Raw genomic sequence first — 9,246 nt, forward strand, 5'->3', positions numbered from 1 at the left:
GACCCTTTGTGATCAAAGCAGAGGAGATGAAGGGCTTGCGTCTCAAAACTGAGGGGGGGGTAGAGCCCCAATATGCCAAATGGCCCAGTGGTGAGAGCACTTACTGGGGGTGTAAGGGTCTGAGGGCTGGATCTCTGCTCTGGTATAGGGACTTGAATGCAGGTCTCCCACCTCCCCGTGGCTGCCCCAGCCACCAGGCTAGAGGGGACGGAAAGACAGGCTGCTGTCTCCTTCCTGGCAGCTTGTTCTGTGCCAATACCCAGATCTAAGAGGTGTGGCCAAGTGATTCCCAGGGCATGCCAGACACCAGGAACAGGCTTTCCAAATTCTTCCAAAGCTAGTGTGGCTCAGATCCCACCCTCCCGCTGCTCCCTTCACAACCCTCTCTCCCTGGATTTAATTACCCAGGAGCCAGCTGGCCACAGGCATGCAGGAATTGCTCTCCAAGCTGGCCCTCAGGCCAGGGAGCCCACCACCTCCCCAAGGATAGAGCAAGCCTGGTAATTAGAGGCAGTGCTGGGAATGGCTTGTGCTTCCCCACCTGCATGGTGGAAGCTGGAAATGAGTCCAACAGCTTTGCCACAAACATCCTTGCCTGCTGTGCCCCTGCTTTCCCCTGTCAGTTAACAGCATCTTCACCTCTCCAGGCATCCAGAGAGCACTTTGAAGTCCTGGCTGAAAGGGCTGCGGAAGAGCCAGATGTCTGGGCCAAGGGAGCCCCAGGAGGATTCCTGAAGGGTCTTGCTCTCCTCAAGGGTAGTGAAAGAGCCTGTGAATAGCTCAGGCTTCCTGAGCACTGTAGGGGTTGGCTCTGAGGCTGAGCCCAGACAAGCTGACTCATCCAGTGCTTAGACGCAGCCCAAGCCACACAGTGCCAAGCCGAGCCAGCCTTCGAACCGCGCCATGTGGGGGAGAGATTGGGGCAGCTCACAAAGCTGGGGGCTGGATTCCGAACAGTCCTAAGCCCCAGCCTGTAGATGGGGCTGGTTGCTACTCAAAGTGAAGGAGAATTGCCCCCTTTCCTCCACCCTGCCTGTCACTGGAGGCATTAGCTCCCACTTCAGAGGGGATGCTGAGAACACCTCCACCAGGCACATCACCTGGCTCCAATGCATGGCAAGAGTGTGGCTTTGGAGCCATGGGCCTTGTCAGGTGACCCAGCCAGTGAAGGATCAGCAGTGGCAGGTCTCCTCATTTCCTGTGCAAAGCTAATTTCTCTCTCCCCATGAGCCCTGCTTAGCTGGACCCAGGTTACTGAGGATGGAACCTGGCTTTGCAAGCAGAAGGAGACAAAAAATAGTCCCAATAAATTGTTTTCAAACCCTCTGAGCCATTCATAAAATAGAGGCCTCAATCAGCTCCTGTGGAGCAAAGGAGAGCCCAAGGAAACACTATCCATGTACTCGTGTGTAGGAAAGGGGAGCCCAATGTGCCCTTCCCCATGGACACATGCTCAGATCATGCTATGCAGGAGGCTAAGATGCTGGGCTGGAGGGAGCATGGGCAATGTCCATGGGCAATGCCACATTGAAATATCACCCAGATACAGCTCCCGCTACCAGTATTGGCATCAGAGCCATCATCTTCTCTCCAGGATATACCAATGTCAACAAGTGAGAGGGGGGTGTGCCTCGCACCAGCAGCTGGTATCCCACAGGAGTGGGTACAGATGGCCCAACTCCCAAAGGGACAGGGCTCCACTACTGAACATGTGTTGATTTAAATCGCCAAGTGGGAAGCATCATTTGAAATTAATTTTAATCAATTTCTCCATTTGTATTTCAGTTTATTCTCATTGGTTGATACAACCATTAAAACATTGATTTACAACTCAATAGAGCCTTTCTACTCGATTTGGCACATGTCCTGCTATTTAGGAGAGTGCACTAGAACTATATAGATATTTAAGCAATTATATAGCTTAATATTTTCAGATTATTACTTGTACATTTTTAGTGTTAGAAAATGATGAATGATCTATTGCTTATTTACTAGACACAAATCATGAGCAAAAAGTTAAGTTGCATTAGATTGGTAAGTGGAATTTAATTAAACATATCAAACTTTTTTATTAAACAAAACCTCAAATATTTTGGGTACAAACTTCTGTTATCAAAACATGTTCCACATTTACAATTGAGGCCTGGTGTACACTACAAACTTAGGTTGGCAGAAGGCACCTGTTAGCATAGGTGCATACACTACTAGGTCAACGTAAGACAGCTTCCATCGACCTAACTCACCTGTAATGTCAACTTAATTACTCCACCTCCACAAGAGGTGTAGCACTTAATTCAGTTGATGGGTCAACAGAGGCAGTGTAGACAGTGTTGTGTAAGTCGACTGAATTGGCCTCCAGGATGTGTCCCACAATGCTCTGCTGTGACCAATCTGGACATCATTTACAACTCTGCTGCACAGCAGCCATGTACATAGGAGAAACACCCTACCTGTTAAAGCCCCAGGAACTTTTGAATTCCCATTTCCTGTTTGAGCAGCATGGAGAGCTTGCAGCACAGCTGATCATAGCAACTCAAAGCCCCAAACCTGCTCCAGCCTGGAGTACAGAGGAGGTGGTGGATCTTATTGGTCTGTGGGAGAAGAGTCTGCAGGCAAAGCTCCGATCCAGTCAAACATAGACATCTACAAAAAGATAGCAAGGGCATGGGGGAGAAGGGCTGCAGCAGGAACATGCAGCAGTGCTGTGTGAAAATCAAAACTTTGGCAGGCATACCAGAAGACAAGGGTGGCAAACAGTCTTTCTGGTTCTGCACCACAGACATGTCACTTCTATAATGAACTGCATGTGATTCTTGGCAGCAACCCCATCACTACCCCAAAAGCAGTGTGGATACCTCCCAGGAGTCTGAGTCCCAGGCTACCTCAGGCAACGACGAGGAGGACATTCTGGATGATGATGAGGAGAATGGGGGACAAATGAGTGGTGGATCCATTCTCCTGTATAGCTAGGAGCTATTGTTAACTCCAGAGAAGTCCAGCTGGTCATAGGACAGCATGGTGGCCAAGCATGATGCCAGGAAAGGCACCTCTGAGTATGCAATTCCAATCAAACTGTAGGTATTACATGCTTTTATACTTCATCTTTAATCTGAAGAAAAAGCGAGGTGCAGTGGGTATCTACTTCCCAGTGGATGCTCCAGCTACACAGAGGGTGCCCCCTGGAAAAGACAGTTTATGTGCACCAGGATGACCTGGGAATCCTCCATGGAGATCTCCAGGAAGCTTTCATAGAGGTACTCTGCAATCCTTTGCAGAAGGTTTCTCGGGAGGGATGCCTTATTTCTTCCACCATGGTAGGACACTTTCCCACACCACTCCAGTATTAACTCTGCTGGCACCACCACGGTACATAGCATAGCAGCATAAGGACCGGGTCTGTACCCAGGGGCTTGCAGCACCTGCTCCCTTGCCATCTGTTACCCTCAGGAAACTGATATCCCATAGGGTCACCTAGGGAGACGGTGAAAGTTTTCATTACAAGTGCTCATACCACAAAGAATAGAGCATGTGATCCACCACCCATGGTGACTTTCAGGTTCCTCAATCACAGCTTCCTTAACATGCCAGTGGTTTGGTTGGCAGGGCTCAGCATTGACCTCAAATTCTGCAGGTCCAGGGCAACTATTACCAGCAGCGTTAAGGGAAGGGGGGGGGGGGTGGGCTTCCTGTGTTCTGTTGTGGCTGCAAACCAACCTCCCTCCCCTGGAGTCACCTCAGGCAAAGACTGCCATGGGAGGCTTAATGCAGGTCCCTGGTCTCAAAGCACCATCCATGTTGCTAGGGGGAGGAGGCATTATCCACCTGCCAATCTGTGCTCCTGACACAGGTTTGCCACAAGTTGCAACACAAGGCCTGTGGCCCATGCCACTTGGCCATAGTCACAATGGCTGGAACACCAAACTGGTTTGGCTAGGGATTCTGATTCTGCTCTGGCTTGCACGTGGGTGTAAATAGCAACCTTGTATCAGACCCAGGGTATGCATTGACAATGATTGCTTTGCATGCCTTATAGTGGCAAGCTTGGCTTTCAGCACATCCTCCACACTGGTGGAGAGGCTTTCACAGGTTAGAAGGTGGAAAAAGAGGACGTGTGATGACCTGGTCAGTGAGATAATGAACACCTCTGGGACAGCTGACATGGAACTCAGAGCCTGAAGGACTTCATTGTCTGAAAAACCAGACATGGACCAGGAGAGCATCCCAGGAGCATAAGTGTGCCACGCAGGATGAGATGCTGTGGATTATGAAGGACCAATCAGACATGTTGAGGCATCTGGTTGAGCTTCAAGAAAAGCCACTTGAGGCTAGACTCCCTCTGCAGCCCGTGCAGAAATGCCTATAAGCATCGCCCTGTTCCCAGTCCCCCTCCCCACAATGTTCCAGGAGGGGGGAAGGTGCAGTGTCACTTCCACTCAACACCAGGGAAGGGTACAAAGAACAAAAGGCAGTCATTTGACAGGCAAGATGACTGTGCTTTCACAGACAAACTGACTTGGTTTCTCCCCTCTCAAATTTATCAGCCAATGTGATAAATAAAGGGGGGGTTAGACTTCCTTTTATGGACACCCACCCAGCCAGTTAGCTATAAAATCCCCGTTAGTAGCTGTTCTCTACTTGCTTTACCTGTAAAGGGTTAAAGTCCATAGGTAAAAGGAAGGGAGTGGGCACCTGACCAAAAGAGCCAATGGGAAGGCTGGAACTTTTTAAAATTGGGGGAGGGGGGGAACTTCCCCTTTGTCTGTGGTAGTCTCCCGGAGAGCAGAGACAGGGCTGGAACTATGCTGTAAGAGCTTGGGCCAGGTATGAAGAATCATCAGATCATACCTAGAAACTAATCATTTGGAACCCCAAATATATAAGTAGATCAGGAAATGTCTAGGAAGACATAACAAGTTTTATCTCTTATTTCTTTATGGCAGGGGTTCTCAAAGTGGGGGTCACTAGAGTATTATATGGGGGGTTGCAAGCTGTCAGTCTCCACCCCAAACCCCGCTTTGCCTCCAGCATTAATAATGGTGTTAAATATATTAAAAAGCCTCTTTAATTTATAAGACGGGTCACACTCAGGCTTCCTATGTAAAAGGGGTCACCAGTACAAGTGTTGAGAACTACTGCTTTATGGCTTGCGGACTCCTCAGTGCTAACCCCAGGTGCTTTTGTTTTGCTTGTAAGCTTTAAGCTGGACCTCAAGAAAGCTATTGTTGCATCTTAATTTTTGTATTTGCTCTCTTTAAATCTAACAATAGCCTGAGCTTTTAGATGTTTTCTTTTTTAAAAAAAAGTACCTTTTTTAAGAACAGGATTGGACTTTTGTGTGGTGAGGTTTGTGCACATGTTTAATTACTGGTGGCAACAGCTGATTTCCTTTTTTTTCTCAGCTCTTCCCTGGGGGGAGTGGTGTGAAAGGGCTTGAGGGTACCCCATAGGAAGGAATTCCCAAGTGCGCCTTCCTAGGTTCTCAAAGGGGTTTTTGCACTTGAGTGATGGTAACCTCTACCCATCAAGGTCAGAGAAAAGCTGTAACCTTGGAAGATTAATACAAGCCTGGAGTGGCCAGTTCTAATTTTTAGAATCCTTGTGGGCCCCCACCTTCTGCAGTCAGTGCCAGAGTTGGGAATCAGCCCTGACAGCCTGTTTGCCCAAGGTTAAATTATTTTCCTGTTCTTTCAATTTCTTTGTGCAATAAAAGTCAACGTTTTGAGAATGAAATGCTCTTTATTCCAATAATGGAGTTTTTGGGGGGAAGGGGAGATACCATCGCATCAGTTTCCCTGTGAGGGAAGACAACACAGATAAGTGGCGCACATTACTATGGCTCATTACCGAAACAGGTTTTTAAAGCCTCCCAGAGACGCAGAGCTCCTTGCTGGGCTGTTCTTATTGCTCTGGTATCTGGCTGCTCAAAATTAGCTGCCAGCCTATCCGCCTCCACTCCCCAGCCCTGTGGAAACTTCTCCCTTTTGTTTCACAGATATTATGGAGCAAACAGCATGCTGTGATAATGATGGAGATATTGCTTTCACAGAGGTCTAACCTAGTAAGCAAACAGTACCAATGACCCTTTAAACATCCAAAGGCATGTTCCACCACCATTTTGCACTTGCTCAGCCTATTGTGGAACCACTCCTTACTCCTGTCTAGGTGGCTGATGTATGGCTTCATGAGCCATTGGAGTAAAGGGTAGGCTGGGTCTCGCAGGATCACAACTGGCATTTCAAATTCATCAATGGTGGTTTTGCAGTCTGGAAAGTCCCTGCTTGCAGCTTTCTGAACAGTCCTGTGTTCCTGAAGATGCACGTGTCATACACCTTTCCTGACATTGATGTTGGTGAAACACCTCCTCTGATCCACCAGCACTTTCAACACCATTGAAAAGTATCTTTCAATTTATGTACTCTTTGCTTAGGTGGTCTGGTGCTAAGGTAGGGATATGCGTGCCATCTATCACCCCACCAGAATTAGGGAACCCCATGGCGTCAAAACCATCCACTCTGTCCTGCATGTTGCCCAGAGTCCCTACGCTTCTTAGCAGAAGTCTATTAATGGTCCTGCACACTTGGAGCACAGTAGCTCTCATGGCAGATTTACCAATTCCAAATTTATTTCCCCACTGACTTGTAGCAGTCTGGCACTGCAAGCTTCCACTAAGCAAAAACCACTCGCTTCTCCACTATCAGAGCAGGTCTCATTTTAGTGTTGCTATGCTTCAGGGTTGGGGAAAGCTCTAAACAAAGTTCCTGGAAAGCAGCCTTCCACATTCAAAAGTTCTTAAACCACTGCTTATCCTATAACTGCATAACAATGTGATTTCACCGGTCAGTGCTTGTTTCCCAGGACCAGAAACTGCACTCCACCATGTACAACTGCCAGTAGCAACTTGGAATTGTTTTGTTCTATGGCGTGCAGCAGGGCCGCTTGAATGATGTTGCAATGTTCCATGCTGCAGTTCCTATCTCTGCTCTGGAAATACTGCAGGATAAGACATGAGGTGTTTGTAATGTGCACTCCTGTTGTGAGCAGCTGAGTGTGGTCCATGCTTCTCAGGCTATGGCATACATGCAGCTAAGCCAAGCTTTCAAAAAAAGGCATGAGAAAGTATGGGCTGTTTGCTGTTGATAGCAGGAGAGGGAGGGAACTGCAACATGGGAGGCCAAACCCATGTTCCCATTCCCCTCTGACAATGTTTTGGTCCCATGAGTCATTTGCAAGCCCTTCCCAAAACCTCTTGTGGCTAGTTGCACTGTGGGTAGCTATCCCACAGTGCATTGCTCTGCATTGATGCAAGCACTGCTAGTGAGGTCACACTCCACAAACACAATGACTGTTGTGTGGACACACATGACTGACTTAATTACTCAGTGTCTGGATGTTGACTTACATTAAGTCGACTTGACTTTGTAGTGTTGGCATGCCCTAAATCAGTGGCTCTGTCTTTCCAGACTACTGTACCCCTTTCAGGAGTCTGATTTGTCTTGTATCCCTAAGTTTCACCTCACTTAAACTACTTGCTTACAAAATCAGACATAAAAATAGTGTCACAGCACATTACTGAAAACTGCTTACTTTCTTATTTTTACCATATACCTGTAATTATATAAATCAATTGGAATATAAATATATTACTTACATTTCAGTGTATAGTATATAGAGCAGTATAAACAAGTCATTGTCTGCATGAAATTTTAGTTTTTTCTGTAGCCTGTTGCAAAACTAGGCAAATATCTAGATGAGTTGATGTACCTCCTGGAAGACCTCTGCATACCCCCAGGGGCACACATACCCCTGGTTGAGAACCACTGCCCTAAATGATTTATTAAAGGAACAGAGGGACTAACTGTAGTCAGTGAATTAAACTGCTTATTTCAGGTCAGCCTGGGAAAAATTTTGCATCAACCTAAGTGAAAGTGACTGAGTTTAAGTTCCTACTCTTCTAAGTCTCTTGAAAAATGAGACAGCTGTCTCTTATATTGCTCAGGCTGTCCTTCAAACTCTTAAAACTAGTAGATCTCACTCCCTTCCTCTTCATTTGTATTCATAGACTGGAAGAGATGGACAAGGTTTTCCTGCTTTTTCAACTCCCAGTCGACTTCTCAACTTTCAATGAATGGGTCCAAATGAAGAAAATATTTTTTCTATGATTGTGGAAGAGACTGCTGGTTTAGCGCTTCAACACGCTCTGGTTCCAGCTAGTGGTTTCTACCAGATCAGTGGTGGGACTTTCTTAAAACATCATAGAAGATTAGGGTTGGAAGAGACCTCAGGAGGTCATCTAGTCCAACCCCCTGCTCAAAGCAGGACCAACCCCAACATCCTCACCAAACTCAAGCTGATGTTCATGCTTCTGGGTTCACCTCCCGCCCGGGAATGTATTGTGGTTGGCATGATGGATGGGTGATTTAGTGCCCATGTCATAGCAGCATCTTCAGGAGTTAGGCATCTACCATGGTACTTGAGAATATTGACAAGAAAATGAGGTGGATGCATCTGCTGCTTTACCACTAGCAATTTAACTTTGCTGTTAAGCATTTCTTTCTTCAATGTCTCTTGAGGCGCTTTCCAAATTTCAACATCAGCAATACAGCAGCAATCTTTCTGCAGGTTGTCCAAGGCTATGGAAATAGGCTTCAGTTTATTCACCATATGTTCTACATTTCTATTTACTCCAGTTTTGGCTGCGCTTGTTCCATCTATTTTCACCATGATTTTCTTCACAAATTGTCATCAAAATAGACCAGTTTTTAATAGCTCAGAACAGTCAACCACTGAATTCCATCGTACATCTTTGGAGAATTAGTTTGGAAGCTCCGGTTCTCTTCAGGGAGCCAGAGCAAAGTGGCTGTCATAGAAGTATTTGGCAATTTCAGCAACGTTTTCCTTTATTCTGGAGTCATACTTAAGAAGTCTCTGGCTAAAAGATACATCAAATGAGCACTGCACCCATAGGTTATAAGTCTCAGGTTCCCTTCACAATCTTCTTTGCTGCATTTGAAGCCTTGTCTGTGACTCCTGAATTTTTGTTCAGTTTGTTATAGCTTTTACTGATGCTTTTGAATATTCTGCCATGTGGGCGTTTCCTGATGTCGTGTTTTTTTTTTTTTTGTAAAACAGACAATCCCCTCTTCTGGTTGTCACACAAGCACATTGTACTGGATAATTGGACATTGCTCCACCCATCAAGACTCAGATTAATGAATTTCCCATTAATGTTTTTTACACATTCTTCAA

This window comes from Natator depressus, chromosome 9 (genome assembly GCF_965152275.1).
Source record: "Natator depressus isolate rNatDep1 chromosome 9, rNatDep2.hap1, whole genome shotgun sequence".
In the NCBI taxonomy this organism is placed as follows: Eukaryota; Metazoa; Chordata; order Testudines; family Cheloniidae; genus Natator; species Natator depressus.